The sequence below is a fragment of the Marmota flaviventris genome, chromosome 17, assembly GCF_047511675.1.
Source record: "Marmota flaviventris isolate mMarFla1 chromosome 17, mMarFla1.hap1, whole genome shotgun sequence".
Taxonomy (NCBI): domain Eukaryota; kingdom Metazoa; phylum Chordata; class Mammalia; order Rodentia; family Sciuridae; genus Marmota; species Marmota flaviventris.
The window spans coordinates 25506584-25525551 of NC_092514.1; positions in this window are offsets into that span (position 1 = coordinate 25506584).

Genomic DNA, 18968 nt, shown 5'->3' on the forward strand with positions numbered 1-18968 from the left:
AATATGTTACATTGCATTGACATTCTCTAAATCATAAAAGATGACTAAGAAACTGGAAACGACCTTTCCCACTCGGAGTTTATTTCCCTGTTGCTTGTCTTAGGAAAGAATGCTGCTGCTATTCCAGAAACATTTTAGTTTTCCTCTAGTTCCTACGTTTCCCACTATGGCCTTGACTACCTTGATATGCCCGTTAGGTGGATAGCAGTACTGTCAAGCGACTAAAGATCTGATCGTGGAACCCCAAACCCTGAATCTGGTTCTTGTTTGTGGCTTTTAGAAATTACTTAAAATCGTTCTGTCTTAATTTTCTTCCCTTAAAATGAGGGAAATAATGCTGTCTAAACTTCTAATTCACCAGGGTGTAAAAACCCCGTGAAATGTGTGAACTGCAAACAGGAGCTTGAATTACTACATTCGTGTAGCACATTACACTATCACCTCCAGATCTTTCCATTCAGTTTTCTGAAATTCCTGTCCTTTGCCCAAACAACAACAAACTTCTTGGGAACATTGTTTAAAACTCCAGTTCTTGCTCTTTTCTAAGACGTAACGTTCCTATGGCACAGCAGTTCCACTCCTATGCATATACCCAAAGATTTCAAAACAAACTTGGACTGGGGGAGGGGGTAGCTCAGTGATGAGAGTGTTTGCCAACTCAAATCCTTGCATGTGATTGTTCAGTGCTGCACTTTAATTACAGTATCCAAAAGGTGGAAATAACCCAAATATAAATGCGTTATACCCTTATAATGGAATATTATTCAGTCATAAAAAGGAATGGCATAACTTATAAATGCTACAGCTGGATGAATCTCAAACATGCTGAGTAAAAGTCAGCAAAAAGTCATATTTTCTATGATTTCATTGATAAAAATAATTATCCAAAATAGGTAAATTTGCAGAAGCAAAGCTGATAAGGAGGTTTCAGGTCCTGGGAGAAAAGGAGAGGAACAGGTTAAGGGACATTACTTTAGTGATGAAAATGTTTTGGAAGTAGTTGGAGGTGTTGGTTGCACAACATTATGAATGCACAAAATGCCAGTGAATTGTTCACTTTAAAATGGTTGATTTTTTAGAATTGGGGTTGTAGTTCAGTGGCAGAGGGCTTGCCTGGCATGTGTGAGGCACTGGGTTCTATCCTCAACACCACATAACAATAAATAAAGTGAAGGTATTGCATCCTTTATACAACTAAAATGTGTGTGTGTGTGTGTGTGTGTGTGTGTGTGTGTAGAAAATATAAAGTGATGTGGCAATCAAGGAGGCTTGAAAGCAATGGAATTAGCTGCACCTATTAGACCATACAGCTCTAAGAGCATAGTGCATCCGGTGAGGTAGCATACACCTGTAATCCCAGAGGTAAGGGAGGGAGGCTGAGACTGGAGAATCCCGAGTTCAAAGCCATCCTCAGCAATTTAGCAAGGCCTCCGGAACAACCCGGTAAGACTCTGTCTCTAAATAAAATACAAAGAAAAGGGCTGGGGATGTGGTTCAGTGGTTAAGTGCCCCTGAGTTCAATCCCCGGTACCAAAAAAGCAGCATAGTTCATTTGCCTTCAGTGTAAAAAAGTCCTGTCTGTCTTCCTTTCCAGAAGAATTTGAACTATTAATAATCCTGGATTAGGACTTCCCTTAAAACTATAGGAGAATCTCTCCTGGACTTTCTTTTCTAATTTACATGTTCAGCATTCTTCCATTCACATGAAAGTTTCTTTCTTGAGAACTTGTTCAAAAAACAATTGATTGGATTATGACTAACTTTTATAATTTAAAATGTTTTTATATATTTTTACTGTTGAATTATAACTATACATAATGGTGGGATTCATTGTTACATATTTGTACATGCACACAGATTCTAATTTATTTTAATGACATTCATACCCCTTTTCTATCTTCTTGTGACACACCTATTCACCAGATTAGAATTCAGAGATTCTTTAAAAGTTTCCAGCTACCCTTCAATAGATTTTCAATGGCTTTGCATGACATACTAGCAATAGAGTTCATTTATTACTTCCTCATTTCCTTTCTGCAAAGGTAACATTTACAGAATACCCATATTTTGCTAGGAAGAGGTCTGCCAACAGTTTACTTCTGTTTGGTTAGACTGTTCTGGTAGACTTTTAGAAACTTCAATTTTTTTGTTAGGGGGTACTGGGGATTGATTGAACTCAGCAGCACTCAACCACTGAACCACATCCCCAGCCCTATTTTGTGTTTTATTTAGAGACAGGGTCTCACCGAGTTGCTTAGCACCTCCCCATTGCTGAAGCTGGCTTTGAACTCACAATCCTCTTGTCTCAGCCTCTCGAGCTGCTGGGATTACAAGGCATGTATCACAGCTCCTGGCAGAAATTTCATATTTTGATTGATATATTTTTTCACTCTGCTGGGGATTGAACCCAGGGTCTCATGCAAAACTAAGCAAGTACTCTGTCACTAAGGTACATTCCCAGCCCAATTCTGAAATAATTTTAGATTTACAGAAAAGTTACAATAGTATAAAGAGTTCTTTTGGAAGCACCATTGAAAAGTTTGAATGGGAACCAGTAGTGTGGTAAAGGCTGGTTGTATAAGCTATAATAAAAGATAAGAACCAATTGTGCACATCTCTTACCAACTCCATGTTCAATAATGTTTAATTAGTAGCTTGAAATTAGCCATGGTGGAAGTGTTTGCACCCACAGAAATTGGCAAGTGCTACAAATCAGTTTCCTTTATCAGAACTGGTTGTTAAACATTTAGCAGGCCACCACTGATTGGGTCCACTGAAAGGGAAGAGCAGTTCTGATATATACAAAATAGAGTTAGGTCAGGATAGTCCAGAAATGGAGTAAGAGACCAGATACAAGAAAGCTCTGAGAAAGCAGTCATGAAAGTTCAGGTATCTATCAAGAAATGAGGTTCTGGGGGCTGGGGATATAGCTCAAGTGGTAGCGCGCTCGCCTGGCATGCCTGCGGCCCGGGGTTCAATCCTCAGCACCACATACAAACAAAGATGTTGTGTCCGCCAAAAAAAAAAAAAAAAAAAAAACCTAAAAAATAAATATTAAAGTTCTCTCTCTCTCTTAAAAAAAAAAAAAAAAGAAAGAAATGAGGTTTTGGGTGTAGTGATGCACTCCTGTAATCCCTGTAATCCCAGCAACTCAAGAGGCTGAGGCAGGGCTGGGGTTGTAGCTCAATGGTAGAGCGCTTGCCTAGCATGTGTGAGGCACCGGGGTCAATGCTCAGCACTACATAAAAAAGAAACAAATAAAATTAAAGTTATTGTGTTCATCTACAATTTTTCAAAAAGAGGCTGAAGCAGAAGCATCTCAATTTAGAGAGCCCTAACCAACTTAGTGAGATCCTATCTCAAAATAAAAAATAAAAATGGCTGAGCATGTAGTTCAGTGGAAAACAACCCTAGGGATCAATCTCCAGTACCAAAAGAAGAAGAAAAAAAGAGGCTCTGAACTAGGATTTCTTGAGGATCTCCAGAAATGAGTTAGGGCTGGGGATGTAACTCAGTGGGAGAATAATTACCTGGTATATAGGAGCCCCTGGGTTCAATCCCCAGCACTGAGAAGTGGAGTGGATGGTTGTGTGGGATTTGCCGATGAAAGTAAAAATAAGAACAAAGGAGTCAATTTGGTTCATGCCTGTAATCCCAGCAGCTCAGGAGACTGAGGAGAAGGATCCCAAGTTCAAGGCCAGCCTCAGCAAAATCGAGGAGCTAAACAACTCAGAGAGACCCTTTTTCTAAATAAAATAGAAAATAGGGCTGGGGATGTGGCTAAGTGGTCAAGTGCCTCTGAGTTTAATCCCCAGTAACCCCACCAAGAAAAGGAGCCAATTGCAGTGCACCTACCTGTAATCCCAATTACAACCGGAGGTATTGGGGCAGTAGGATCACTTGAGCCTAGGAGTTCAAGGCCAGCTTGAGCAACAGAGGGAGATGAGATTCTGTCTCTTAAAAAACAAACAATTTTTTAAAAATCTGGTTGAGGTGGCACATGCCTATAATGCTTATGACTTTGGAATGTGAGGCTGGACAATTGCAAATTTGAGGACAGCCTCAGCAACTTAGTAAGAACCTGTCTCAAAATAAAAAAACAAAAGGTCTGGAGATGTAGCACAGTGGTAGCATGCCCCTGGGTTTCAGTATTCAGTACAAAAAAATAAAAAAAAAAAAAAAGGTATGGATGAAGAGGAAGATGTGTGTAGTGAATAAAAGAAAGAGTCATGTCAGGGTTGGGGTGTGGGCAGAGATATTAATTGAAAGGTAAAGCAGGGAAGGGAGGCCTCAATGTGTGCAAAGAATCTGGACCCTTTTTTCTCTTACTGATTAGAAAGGCAAAGCCAATCACTGATGTGACTCTGTTCTAAGAAGTTCCCACCACCCATGGATGACAGAGGAATTAAAATCAGTCATACCAGAAGCAAGAGACCATTGGAGAGTCTCTGCGAGTAGCCCAAGTGAACATGTAGGAAGGCCTGACCAGGGCAGTGAGACAGGCTGGGTGAGTGAGGTAGGGAGACAAAAGATGAATGTCTGAGACATTCTAGAGACCTGGTTAATTGAATGAGGAAGTTGAAGGCACAGAGTAATCAAAGTGTGGTCAGGGGCTGGGGTTGTAGCTCAGCAGTAGAGTGCTTGCCTAGCATATGTGAGGGTTTGATCTTCAGCACCACATTAAAAAAAAAAAAAAAAAAAAAGAGGTGCTGTATCCATCTACAACTAAAAAAACAAACAAAACAAAACAAAACATTTTTTTTTTAAGTACTGTCAGTCTGTGTGTCTGAAGGACATGATGGATTAATGAAGCCGTTCCTGAAAATAAATGCAGTCATGCAGGAATTGGGAAATCCTCATAAGATTCTAGAATTCTGAGATTCTTGCTAAGTCAGCTCAGAGTTTGATGGGGCATGCAGTTAGTCCTCTGGCAAAGCTGGGATTGGGAAGGAGGAGTAGGATGAGAAAAGAGACCAAACTAGTTGTTTTTTGGACCTCTTGTCCCTCACCAAAAGGGTAAGGGCTCCAGTTATATCAAGAGGAATGTTTTGCTGGGCACTGTGGTACAAGCCTAAAAATCCAGCAAGAGGATTGTAAATTCAATCTCAGCCTCAGCAATTTAACAAAATCTTGTCTCAAAATAAAAAGGGCTGGGGGGCTGGGGATGTGGCTCAAGCGGTAGCCCGCTCACCTGGTATGCGTGCAGCCCAAGTTCGATCCTCAGCACCACATACAAAGATGTTGTGTCCACCAAAAACTAAAAAATAAATATTAAAAACTCTCTCTCTCTCTCTCTTTAAAAAAAAAGGGGGGGGGGGTCCTGGGAAGTAGCTCAGTTGTAAAGCACCTCTGGGTTTAATACCCAGTACCAAAGAAAAGAGGAATGTTTTTACACAACTATAAAGATTCCAAGCCAGGAGTGGTGAAGCATGCCTGTAATCCCAGTGACTTGGGAAACTGAGAGAGGAGGATTAGAAATTCAAAGCCAGCCATAGCAATTTAGCAAGATCCTGTATCAAAATAAAAAATAAAAAGGGTTAGGATGTGACTCAGTGGTTAAGCACCTCTGGGATCAATCCCCAGTACCAAAAAAAAAAAGATTCTGGCAGGACATGGTGGCACACACATAGCACCTGGGGAGGCTGAGGCAGGAGGATTGTAAATTCAATGGCAGCCTCAGAAACTTACTGAGACTCTGTGTCAAAATTTAAAAAAATAAAAAAGTTACAAAAGAACTAAGAATGTAGCTCAGTGGTAAAGTGCCCTTGGGTTCAATCCCCAGTACCAAAAAAATAAAAATAAAAGTAAAATTAAAAAGTTTCTGTCAAACCTTCTTATTATAAAAATGTGAGTCCTGGGGGCTGGGGTTGTATCTCAGTGGAAGAGCACTTGCCTAGCATGTGTGAGGCACTGGGTTTAATTCTCAGCACTACCTATAAGTAAAACAAAAGTTCATTAACAACTAGGAAATATTTTTAAGAAATGTGAGTCCACTGTAGACGATTTGGGGAAATACAATTAACCACAAATCCAACACTGAGAAGCAACTGCTGTTAATGTTTTACTACAATTTCTTTTCTTCTTCTTCCTCTTCTCCTTCTTTTTCTTTTTGTGGTACTAAAGATGTAATCTGAGGGCCCTCTACCACTGAACTACACTCCCCAGCCTTTTTTTTTTAACTTTTATTTTGAGATGGGATCTCTCTAAGTTGCCCACACTGGCCTAAACCTTTTGATCCTCCTGCCTCAGCCTCCTGCATCACTGGCATTACAGGTGTTTCACCATATTTTCTTCCAGTCTTGTTTCCATGCTTTAAAAAAAAAAAAAATACATCTGATTCATATCCTGCTGACTATGCCCCCTAACCAATCTGAGAGAGTAGTGAATATATTCTCTATTGCATGTGAAGGGAAATGAAGTCAGCTGCTGCAAGGTTTGGAGTAGAATAAGGGTTCTCTGTAGTATAAGTGTTTTACAGTAAAAATTTATCCTTCTCAGGGGTCCTTGTCAGAGATTATACTTCCTTCTATCATCAAGGGGTTTTATAAAAGTCAAATACATCAAATGAGACTTGGGAATGGGCATGTAGATGATACTTTCTTTGTAGTGATTGGCTGTCACTGGACATAATCTCAGAGCACCAGTTGCTGGTATCACAGCAGAAGCCTCAACTTCATTCATTCAACTAACATTCACTGAGGATATTAAATGTCAGATACTTCCCAGTGGCTTGGGAGGCTGAGGCAGGAGGACCACAAGTTCAAAGCCAGCCTCAGCAATTTAGTGAGGCCCTAAGCAACTTAGCAAGACCCTGTTTCAAAATACAAAATAAAAAGGGGGCTAGGAATGTGGGATATATATATATATATATATATATATATATATATAGAGAGAGAGAGAGAGAGAGAGAGAGAGAGAGAGAGAGCGGGACAGAGAGAGACAGAGAGACAGAGACAAGAGAGAGAGACAGAGACAGAGAGAGACAAGAGAGAGAGACAGAGAGAGACAGAGACAAGAGAGAGAGAGACAGAGACAGAGAGACAGAGAAAGAGAGTACCAGCGATATAGATATATGTCTGATACTTAGGATGCAAGTGTGGCCCCTTGGGAGCAAAATTGCAATGTGTAGATAATCAGAAAATAATATATATAATTTTATTTAAAATTATCATCTAAAATAAGTATGTAATTTTAATCTGTGTGCCCAGGATAGTACCAGCATGTCTATCATCAGTGAATGAAAAGGTTTATGAATGATAGTTGGTATGAAAGTAGGAGCAGTACTCTAAGGACATTCCTGAGGCATCTTTTGAGATTTTGATCTTGCTTCAAAGAAATAAAGGAAAAGAGAGGGGAGATGGATAAGAATAAGACTGGCATGGTTCTGGTCTTGCAAAAAGAACTAGAACCCATCCTCATTCCCAGAGATCTTGCTGAATTTAGGTGCTAGGGAAGAAACTTAGGGTTTGGGTGTGTAGCTCACAGGTAGAGTGCTTGCCTAACATGCATAAGGCCCTGGGATTGATCTCTAGCACTGCAAAAACAAACCAATCCCCCCAAAAAATAAAACAAGAGGTAATATAAGAGGGATGACTATTATCCCTTCTTGGTCTAGAAATAAAAAGATTACCTGATGGTGTAAGAGAGGAGGTGAAGAGCAGATGACATTTGTATTTGGAAAGGAAAGTACCAAAGAGTAACTCAGGATCTAATTCTACTCCTTTCCAGCTCTAGAGAAACTCTTATATCCACATATAGGATATCTTTCTGCATCCTGTGTCCCTTGCATCTACTTTAATTCCATTTTCACCTGTCCTACTTTCAAGGGCCTTTCATACTGGGGTCTGGTTTCATCTTCCACGGATGCCATCCCTGACATTCCCAGTTTGCTCAGATGTCATTGTCTCTGTCTCATGCACTCTGTGTTCATCCCTGCCAGCACCATCTGTCTACCCAATAGATGGCAGCTCCATGATTGTAGGATCTTGGATCCTCAGCACCTGCCACAAAGCCTGGGATGTGGTCAGCTATAAAAGTTTGTAGAACAACTGGTGGTGGGGTAGGAAGGGAATGCAAGCAGAAGAAACTGCCAAATGCTTAGAGGGAATCAAGGGAGAGGAGAGAAATGGATAAAGAAATATGGTCTCTCTATATATGATGGACTTTTATTCAGCCACAAAGAAAAATTAAATTATATCATTTGCAGGAAAAAGTGGATGAAATTAAAGACCATTATGGTTGGCTAAATAAGACAAACTGAAAAAATCAAGTGAAGGTTATATATTTTTTCTCACATGTGGAATCTAGAGAGGAAAAAGGAAAATAAAGGTGGGGGCTTGGGATCTCATGAAAACCAAAAGGAGATCAGTAGAGGAAAAGGACGGAGGGATGGGAGGAGGGAAGGGAGGGGGAATGCTGGGGAGTGATGTCAGCCAATTAATATTGTTACATTGTGCGCATGTACAAACATGTAACAACAAATGTCATCATTTATGCACAACTATAATGTACCAATTAATGTACCAATTAAAAAATATTGCAAGAGAAGAGAAGAGAGAAAGAGAAGAGGGGAAGACTATTGTAAAACAGTGAGATGGGAGTTTGAAGTTAGTGATGGGCAAGCTTTAGAGGCCATCTTGTCTTTTTAAAAAAATTCTTTTATGGGGCTGGGATGTGGCTTAGGTGGTAGCGCGCTCACCTGGCATGCGTGCGGCCCGGGTTTGATCCTCAGCACCACATACAAACAAAGATGTTGTGTCCGCCGAAAAACTAAAAAAATAAATAAAATAAATATTTAAAAAAAAATTCTTTTAGTTGTAGATGGACATAATACCTTTTATTTATTTATTTATTTTTATGTTTGAGGATCAAACCCAGTGACTCACACACGCTAGGCAAGTGCTCTACCACCAAGCCACAACCCCAGTCCAAGAGGCCACCTTGTCTTGAATAGCCAGGAAAAAAGATCTGACCTGTAAGCCATTCTTCTTCCCAGGCCCCATTCCTCTTTTTGGGAGGTTTGATCCAATTTTAGGTATCTTAGCCTTCTTGGCACTGCTGGCCCCAATTTTGTCCTTTGTCCTTTGAAATGGAGCTGGGTGTATTGCACACACACATAATCCCAGAGCTCAGCCTCTGGGATTATGTGTGAGAGTATTGCTTGAGCACAGAAGTTCAAGGCCAACCTGGACCATACAGAGAGACTCCAAAAACAATGGAGGAAGAAGAGGAGGAGGAGTCCTCTTTCTTGTCATTCATTCTCTGGCAGGTCAGAGATGAATGGATTCACCAAATGCTGAACTCCATAAAGAGGAAACCAACCTTAGAGATGGAACTGGGTCTAGAATGAGGATTCCCCCTACATGCAGCTCAAGGCTTATTTTTTTTAAATTTATTTTTGGTATCAGGGATTAAACCCAGGGTGGTCAACCACTGAGTCAAATCCCCAGCCTTTTTTGTTTTGAAACAGGGTCTTGCTAAATTGCTGAGGTTGGCCTTGAACTTATGATCCTCCTTCCCCAGCCTCCCAGGTTGCTGGGAATACAAGCATGCACCACTGCCCCCTGTTTAAGAAACATTTTTGATTCACAGTCGGTTGAATCTGTGGATGTGGAACCCATGAGTTCAGAGAGCTGACTGTATCTCCCAAACATACCTCAAATGGGTCCACTTCTTCCTTATGGCCTCACACTAATCCACATGCTCATCACCTCAGCTTCCCTCCAATTTATTTTCCACAGAGCAGCCCAGTGATGTTTTAAAAACCTAAGTTAAGTGGAGGAAGTTGTGTGTGGATGGGGGAAGGAGGGATATGAGAAATCTCTGTGTCTCTGTTCCGTTTTGTGTGAACATAAAACTGCTCTAAAAAATAAAGTTGGGAGGCTGGGGTTGTGGCTCAGTGGTAGAGAACTTGCCTAGCAGGTATGAGGCACTGGGTTCAATCCTTAGCATCACATAAAAATAAATAAATAAACTAAAGATATTGTGTCCATCTACAACTAAAACTTTTTTTTAAAATAAAGTTGGGGCTAGGGGTGTAGCTCAGTGGTAAAACATTGTATTCATCATGCATGAGGGGTCCTGGATTCAAACACCAGCAAAATACACACACACACACACACAGTATATATATATTTTATTTTATTTTTGTGGTAACTTGGAATTGAACCTAGTGGTGCTCTGCCACTGAGCTACATTCCCAGTCCTTTTTTTTAAAATACTTTTTTCAATGGACCTTTATTTTATTTATTTATATGTGGTGCTAAGAGTTGAACCCAGTGCCTCACAGGTGCTAGGCAAGTGCTCTGTCACTGAACCACCACCCCAGTCCTTTTTATTTTTTATTTTGAGACAGGGTTTCACTAAGTTGCTCAAGCTAGCCTCAAACTTGCAATCCTCCTGCCTCAACCTCTCAAGTAGCTGGGATTGTAGGCATGTACCACCATACCTAGCTCAAAAAAATAAAAAGTTGTTTTGAAAAAGCCTTTAAAAAACATTTAAAAAACAAATCAGGGCTGGGGTTTTGGCTCAGTGGCAGAGTACTTGCCTCGCATGTGTGAGGCACTGGGTTCAATCCTCAGCACCACATACAAATAAATAAATAAAAGTATTGTGTCCATCTACAACTAAAATTTTTTTTAAAGAAACAAATCAGGGGCTGGGGATGTGGCTCAAGTGGTAGCGCGCTTGCCTGGCATGTGTAAGGCACTGGGTTCGATCCTCAGCACCACATAAAAATAAAAATAAAGATATTGTATCCACCTAAAACTAAAAAATAAATTATAAAAAAAAACATAAATCAGATCATATTGCTCTCTTCCCTTTTCAAAACTCTTCAAAGTCTTCCCATTACTCTTAGAATAAAATCTAGGGTTTGGGGGTATATGTCAGTTGTAGATCCCTTGCCTAGCATGTATGAGGCCCTGGGTTTGATTCCTAGCACTGTGAAAACCAAATAAAACCCCTAAATTAAATTAAATAAAAAAAAAAAATCTAGGGGCTGGGGTTGTGGCTCAGCGGTAGAGCGTTCATCTCGCACGCACAAGATTCTGGGTTCAATCCTCAGCACCACAAAAAAATAAATAAATAAATGAGTGAAATAAAGGTATTGTGTCCAAATACAAATATAAAATAAATATTTTTTAAAAAATCTAGCTGGGTGGAGTGGCACATACCTGTAATCCTAGTGATTCAGGAGGCTGAAGAAGTAGGATCCTAAATTCCAGGTCAGTTTCAGCAACTTAATGAGACCCTGTCTCAAAACAAAAAAAAAATAAAAAGGGCTGGAGATATTGCTCAGTGGTAGAGCACTTGCCTACTATGTGTAAGGCTCTGAGTTCAATTCCAAGTATAGCAATTAATTAATTAATTAATTAACTAACTAATTAAAATAAAATCTAGATCCCAAGGCTTTGGTTGATCTGATCTTGCCTATCTCCATCTTCTTCCTATTCACTAGACTTGCCCTCTGCACTAATTTTTTTCTTCTGATAGGCTCTAGCTTTTGTTCTATCTTTTGAGTCACAGTGCAGTATACCACCTCCTAGGAGTGTCTTCCTGATAGCCTGACTCTGGGTTAACCCCCCCATATTCTCCTAATATCACATCAGTCTGCATTTCCTTCAAGGCCTTTAGTATAATGATAATTATTCTATAGATCGTTTATTTATTTCACTGTCTCCTTTATTATAATGTGGGATTTCTGTATTTTCTAAGTATAGAAAGGATCTTGTGTGCCTTATTCACTTTGACACCCCAGAACCTTTTATAGCACCAAGCACACTGTAGGTGCTCAATAAATGTTTGTTGAAGAAATTAATGAACATGCATATTTTATTGTAAACTAGAAATATTTTAGAAGACAATTCACAGAAGTGCTAACCAACACTGGATTTATCATGACAGTTCTTGTGTACTTTTCCTTGTCCTGGCCAGATGTCAAAGAAAGATACTCAAGATATCATAGAGCCCAGTGGGGAGTGGTGGTGCATGCTTGCAGTCTCTACTATGCCAGAGGCTGACGCTGGAGGACCTCTTGGGCCCAGGATTTCAAGGCCAGTCTGGGCAACATAGGGAAATCCTCATCTAAAAAAAGAAAAATATGTTTGGGTCAAATACACAGGTGAACTGCTGGTTACTGGGGAATGCATATATTTAATGTGCCTAAGTACTTTCACTGGTGGGGGGACCAAGAAGAAAGCATTTTAGAAAGATCTTTCTAGCTGCATTCCTTCATTCAGTCAAACATTCACTGGTTACTTATAAGGTGCCTGGTGTGGTTTTAGGTGCTGAGAAAATAGCAGTGAGCAAGATAGACAAGATCCAAATTACAGATTATAAACAAGAAAATAAGAATATGAAAATACCAAGGACTAATAAAGACGATAGTGAAAATAAAGCAGGGTTCTAAGGCAGAATGATTGGAGGAGTTGCTTTGCTGGTGTGATACTTCATGGAAAATGGATCTGAGGGTCCTCTGGAAGCAAGGAAGTCAGGTAGGCAGAGGGTACTGTGGTGATGCAGGTGAGAGATACTGATGGTGTGAACCAGGGAAGGCAGGAGGGATGAGGAGAAATAAACAGAAGTGACAATGTAGAACTGACAGGACCTAGAGTCAGTGAGACATTGGATGTAGGGAAGGAGAGTCTGGTATCAAGGCTGATTCTCAGTCTCTGCATCTAGATGTGGTGGTTCCCTTTACTAACATAAGGGACCCTAGAGATTTCCAGCTGGCAATTGGAGCTCGGGAGGGTGTCTAGGCTGCAGGCATATTAGGAAGTCATCTGAATTTGGGTTGTGTATGGGTTCCTATGGTTTCCCTAATAAATGCCATAAACTTGGTAAATAACAGAAGAAATTCACTCACAGTTCTGAAAGATAGAAGTCTGAAGTTAAGAAGTATGCAGTTATTTGTTCTCCCTCCAAAGCTTAAAGAAGAGGATCCTTCCTTGCTCTTCCAGATTCTGGTAGTCCCAGGAGTTCCTTGACTTGCAACAGCCAAGACTTGGTGCTCAATACTCCAAAGCCAACACCTTCCATATTTTACCTGTTCAAGACTTCAGTGTCTCATGGCTGTCTCCCCATGTGTCTCTGACTTCACATGGAGGTTCCCTTTTATAAGAGGAAATGACCTCATATTAACCCAATGACATCTGCAAAGACTGTATTTCTGAATAAGTTTACATTCACAGGTATTTACATTTTAAAACTTCAAAACACACACACACAGAGATAAAATAAAGGCAGGTGTGATGGCACATGTCTTTAATTCCAGTGACTTGGGAGGCTGAGTCAGGAGGATTGCAAGTTCAAGGCCAGCCTCAGCAATTTAGCAAGACCCTAAGCAATTTATTGAGATCCGGTCTCAAATAGAAATAGAAATAAAAAGGTCTGGGGATGTAGTTCAGCAGCAGAGCACCCATGATTACTGAGGGTTGAACCCAGGGATCAACCACTGTACTACATCCCCAGCTCCTCAACATTTTGCGGGGAGCTACTGAGGATTTAACCAAGGGTTCTCTATCACCAAGCTACATCCCTGGCCTTTTTTTTTTTTTTTTTTTTTTTTGGTACCTGGGACTTTTGACCACTGAGCCACATCCCCAGCCCTATTTTGTATTTTATTTAGAGATAGGGTCCCACTGAGTTGCTTAGTGCCTCCCTGTTGCTGGGGCTGACTTTGAACCCTCAATCCTTCTGCCTCAGCCTCCCAAGCCTCTGGGATTACAGGCATGCGCCATGGCACCCAGTTAATTTAATTTTATATTTTGGTACTAGGAAATGACCCCAGGGGCCCTCAACCACTGATCCACATCCCCAGCCCATTTTATATTTTATTTAGAGATAGCGTCTTGCTAAGTTGCTTAGGGCCTCTCTAAATTTCTGGGGCTGGCTTTATACTGGAAATCCTCCTGCCTCAGCCTCCCAAGCCACTGGGATTATAGGCATGTGCCACATCATCTGGACCTTTTTATATTTTATTTTAGTGAGGGTCTCACTAAGTTTCTGTGGCTGGCCTTGAACTTGTGATTGGCACTACACCCGCACCACCATGCCCAGCCATTGTTTTTTTCTTTTGAGATGGGGGTCTCCCTACATCAGTGAGGCTGGCCTCAAGCTGACTGTTACTTATGGTCTAAAACAATAGATAATACCTCCTGCCTCTGCTTCAAGAGCAGCAGAACTACAGGCATGCACTACCCCTGCCCAGCTCGATATTTTTTGTGGGGATATAACTCAACCCCTATCATGTCAAATCTGAAGTAGAGTAACACACCAAGAAAGAGGTGAAATTGAGTTAGAAGAACTGTGACTCAGGCCTGCAAGTAGAAGACTGAGGTGACTATGAGGTGGCTAAGACTGAGTCTTGCATTTGCCACATACACAGAGGTAGAGTAACAGGGCAAAAATGTGTCCCTTGAACTGGGTAATATCACTGATGTCAGTATCTCTCCTGAATGTGGAGCCAAGGGAAGTAGCAGAAGCTGAGTAATAGAAACAGTCTTTCAGAATTTTACTTTGAAAGAAAAAGTCTGACATATGGAAAGATCTTAGAAGGGGATATGAAGCAAAGGAATTGTTGAGAAAGATGAAAAATGTAGTCTTGGGGCTGGGGCTGGGGCTCAGTGGTAGAGCGCTTGCCTTGTGCGGGTGAGGCACTGGATTCCATCCTCAGCACCACATTAAAATTAAATAAGTAAATAAATATATTGTGTCCATCCACAACTCAAAAAAAAATTTTTTTTAATGTAGTCTCAGCATATTGAAAGGAGGCTGGTAACTTAGAAACTGAGTTCTGGAGTTAGACTGATTGGTATTTACATTCCAGCTTGGTTTGTTCCCACCTGTGACATTAGGCTGGCCACTTCAATTCATTAAAACTTAGTTTCCTTTTCCATAAAATAGGGATGGTTTTATTTAAATTAAAAAAATAGTTATAGATGGACACAATACTTTTATTATATTTATTCATTTTTATACGGTATTGAGGATTGAACCCAGTGCCTCACACGTGCTACACACTGAGCTACAACCCTGGCCCTATTTTTAAAAATTTTTTATTATTTTTTGTGTACTGGGGATTGAATGGAGAGGCACTCTGTCACTGAGCTACATCCCCATCCCTTTTTATTTTGAGACAGGGTCTTGCTGAAGTTGCTTAGGGCCTTGTTAAGTTGCTGAGGCTGGCCTCAACATGTGATTCTCCTTCAAGTTGCTGGGATTGCAAGCGTGCACCACTGCACCTGGTGATGATTTTAATAGTATCCACTTCCCAAGATTATTTTAGTGACTAAATGACAAAATGCATATAAAGCACTTAGCATACTATATGACACATAGTGAGTGCTCAATAAATGGTAAATCTTACTATTATGACTAGGTTAAAAAAAAAGAAGTTCCAAGAAAGAGGTGGCAAATTATGATATCAGATATGGCAGATGGACCAGGAGGTGGGAGGTGGAGAAAAGGTCAAGTATTTGGCAGAGTGCTCACAGAGACAGCAAAGAGGGGAGGGCAGGGATAAGAGCAGCTAAGAAGTAAATGGGCAAGGAGAAGCCAGAGTTTGCAGGTATGGAACACTCTAGCAGCTGACAAATCAGAGCAGATATTAGAAGAAATGAGAGGGAAAGTGATTTGGGCTGCAACAAGAAAGTTGTAGGGGAAAGTTGCTTGGGAGTATGTGGTGGTAGGAAATAGGGGTGACACTCTCTCTTGAATCTTTCAAATATTATTTCAATTTGATACTATATATCTTCACCTTTGCTGTGCTAACCCAGGGCACCCAGGGGAGACTCCTATAAATAAGGAATGGGCACTAAAGGATGAGTGTTTGTGGATGAATAGTGATGAATTAACTTAATGAGGAGAGAGGAAAAAGAATAACTTAAACCTGGCCTTGTGGAAGTTCAGAAGCCTGAGGAGCAATTGTCTAGAAAGTACTGGTCTTAGAATCTGGTAGGAAGTGAGAAGGCTTCAGGGCTGGAGACACAGGTTTAAGAGCCATCAGAAAGTGGTCTGATGGCTAAATACTTGAACTTTTCTCCACCTCCCACCTCCTGGTCCCATCTGTCATATCTGATATCATTACTTGCCACCTCCTTCTTGGAACCTCTTTTTTTTTTTTTTTAACCTAGTCGTAATAATAAGAATTACCATTTATTGATTACTCACTATGTGTCATACAGTATGCTAAGTGCTTTATATGCATTTTTGTCATTTAGTCACTAAAAGCCAGGGGGGTGGATAAATGACCTTGAGATGATAGGAGAACATGATCTGGAAATATTGGGGTTGGTGGAGGGCAAGTCACAAAAGGAAAGACATGAGAAGATGGGTGAAGCTCTGACAAGTCACTTGATGGAGTCCAAAGAAAACCAAAAGTCATGCACTCACTGAATGTTCCAGTTAAGAAGGGACAGAATTGGGAGGCTGAGGCAGGAGAATCCCAAAAGTTGAAGGCCAGCTTGGGCAACTTAATGAGACACCACCTCAAAATTTTAAAATATAGGGACTGGAAATGTAGCTTGGTGGTAGAGTGCTTGCCTAGCTTGTGCAAGGCCCTGGGAGGAGGAGGAGGAGGAGGAGGAGGGGGAGGGGGAGGCAGAGGGGGGAGGAGGGGGAGGAGGGGGAGGAGGAGGAGGAGGAGGGGGAGGGGGAGGCAGAGGGGGGAGGAGGGGGAGGAGGGGGAGGAGGAGGAGGAGGAGGAGGAACCGCAGCAGCAGCAGCAGCAGGAGGCAGGAGAAGAGACGGGGTCATTGCTAATGTAGCCTCAGGGGAGTAGATTATTTTAATTATTTTATTTATCCCCTTCCCCCTTTTCTTCTCTCCTCCCTTCCCTTTTTCTGCCCCCTCTACTCTACTTATCTTCCCTTTACTCCTTTATTTATTCATTTTTAATTGGTACTTTCTACATATACATGAAGGAGATATAAGCTTTGGTATATTTATGTATGTACATAGCATGATTCTATATTTTAGGAGGCAAAAACTAAATTTGGTTTGGTGGACTGTAGAAGGATGGTGGAGAATGAGAGGTGACAGCAAAATGCTTTTCAGTAAGTTTGGTGTTATAATAATGTGGATGTACAGGGCAAAAGGTGAGCAGGAGCAAATGAAAAGAGTGATGGGAAAAGGAGGAGACTCTGTTATCTACAGAACTTAAAAATATTCAAATAATTCAAGACTAGGAATGAAGCTAGTGACAGAGCGCTTGCCTAGCACAAGTGAGACCCTGGGTTCAATCCACAGCACCACAAAATAAATTAATTGATTAATTTAAAAAAATTAACTGAACCTAGGAATTACGAAAACAAGAAAAAAAGGGTACACAAATATTTTTGAAAAACAAAAAAATGACATGCACAAATCCTTTACCTGAACAAGGCAATTCACTGCATCTCTTGGTGGCGTCTGCTAGTCCTTCTCCTTGGCGATAGAGTGTATGTTACACTGTTCCATGAATAGGTGGTGTTCATCTGCCAAGAGTATTTTTTTTTCTTGATGCACAGTTGTTTTATTATAAAAAAAATGATTAAGCCAGGAGTGGTGGTGCACGCCTGTAATCCTAGTGGCTTGGGAGGCTGACACAGGAGGATTGCAAGTTCAAAGCCAGCCTCAGCAATGGCGAGGCGCTAAGCAACTCAGGGAGACCCTGTCTCTAAATGAAATACAAAATAGGGCTGAAGAGGTGGCTCAGTGGTCAAGTGCCCCTGAGTTCAATCCCTAGTACCCCCAAAAAATGATTAAAATAATCTGAATTAAACATTGCTATGTTGCATCTATTCAGATTACTGTTTTCACAGAGTCAGAATTATAGTTCTTTTTTTAAGAGCATCATAATTATACATAGTATTTGGATCCCTTTTGACAAAATTATACATACAAGGAATTTAATTTCAACCCCCATTTCCCTTCCCCCTTTTCTTTCCTCCTCCCTACCCTTTTTCTGCCCCTTCTACTTATCTTCCCTTTACTCCTTTATTTATTCATTTTTTATTGGTACTTTCTACATTTACATGAAGGAGATATAAGCTTTGGTATATTTATATATGTATATAGCATGATTCCATTAGATTCAGCCCATATTTCTTTCTCTTTCCCGTTCTTCCTCCCTCCCTCTCATTCTCCTTCACTGATCTTCACTGTATCTTTATTATATCTAATCCCATTCCCCACTACCTTCTTTCCCTTACTGTGCTTTTAGCTATCACATATAAGAGAAAACTTTCCACCCTTGATTTTCTGGGTCTGGCTTATTTCACTTATTCTGATTTTTCTCCATTTTCACCATTTACTGGCAAGTGCCATAGTTTCGTTCTTCTTTATGACTGAGTAAAACTCCATTGTGTATATCTACCACATTTTCTTGATCCATTCATCTACTGATGAGCATTTGGATTGATTCCATGATTTGGCTGTTGTGAATTGCGCTGCTAGAAACATTGTAGTAGCTGTATTACTATAATATTCTGATTTTAATTCTTTTGCATAAGTACTGAGGAGTGAGATTGCTGGATCATATAGTGATTCCATCACTAGTTTTTGGAGGAATCTCCACACTGCTTTCCAAAGTGATTGTACTAATTTGCAGTCCCAACAACAGTGTATGGCTGTACCTTTTCCCTAATATCCTCACCAGCATTTATTATTTGTATTCTTGATCATTGGTATTCTGACTGGAGTGAGATGAAATCTTTTGATTTTCATTTCCCTGGTTGCTAGAGATGTTGAACATTTTTTCATATATTTGTTGGTCTTTTGTGTTTCTTCTTTTGATAAATTTCTGTTCTTTTGTCCATTTATTAATTGGGTTATTTGGGGGTTTTTTGGCATTGAGTTTTTTTGAGTTCTTTATATATTCTGGATATTAATCCCTTGTCAGAGGAATAGCTGACAAAGATTTTTTTCCTATTCTGTAGGCTCTCTCTTTATTCTCATTTTCTTTGCCATGCAAAAGCTTTTAAACTTGA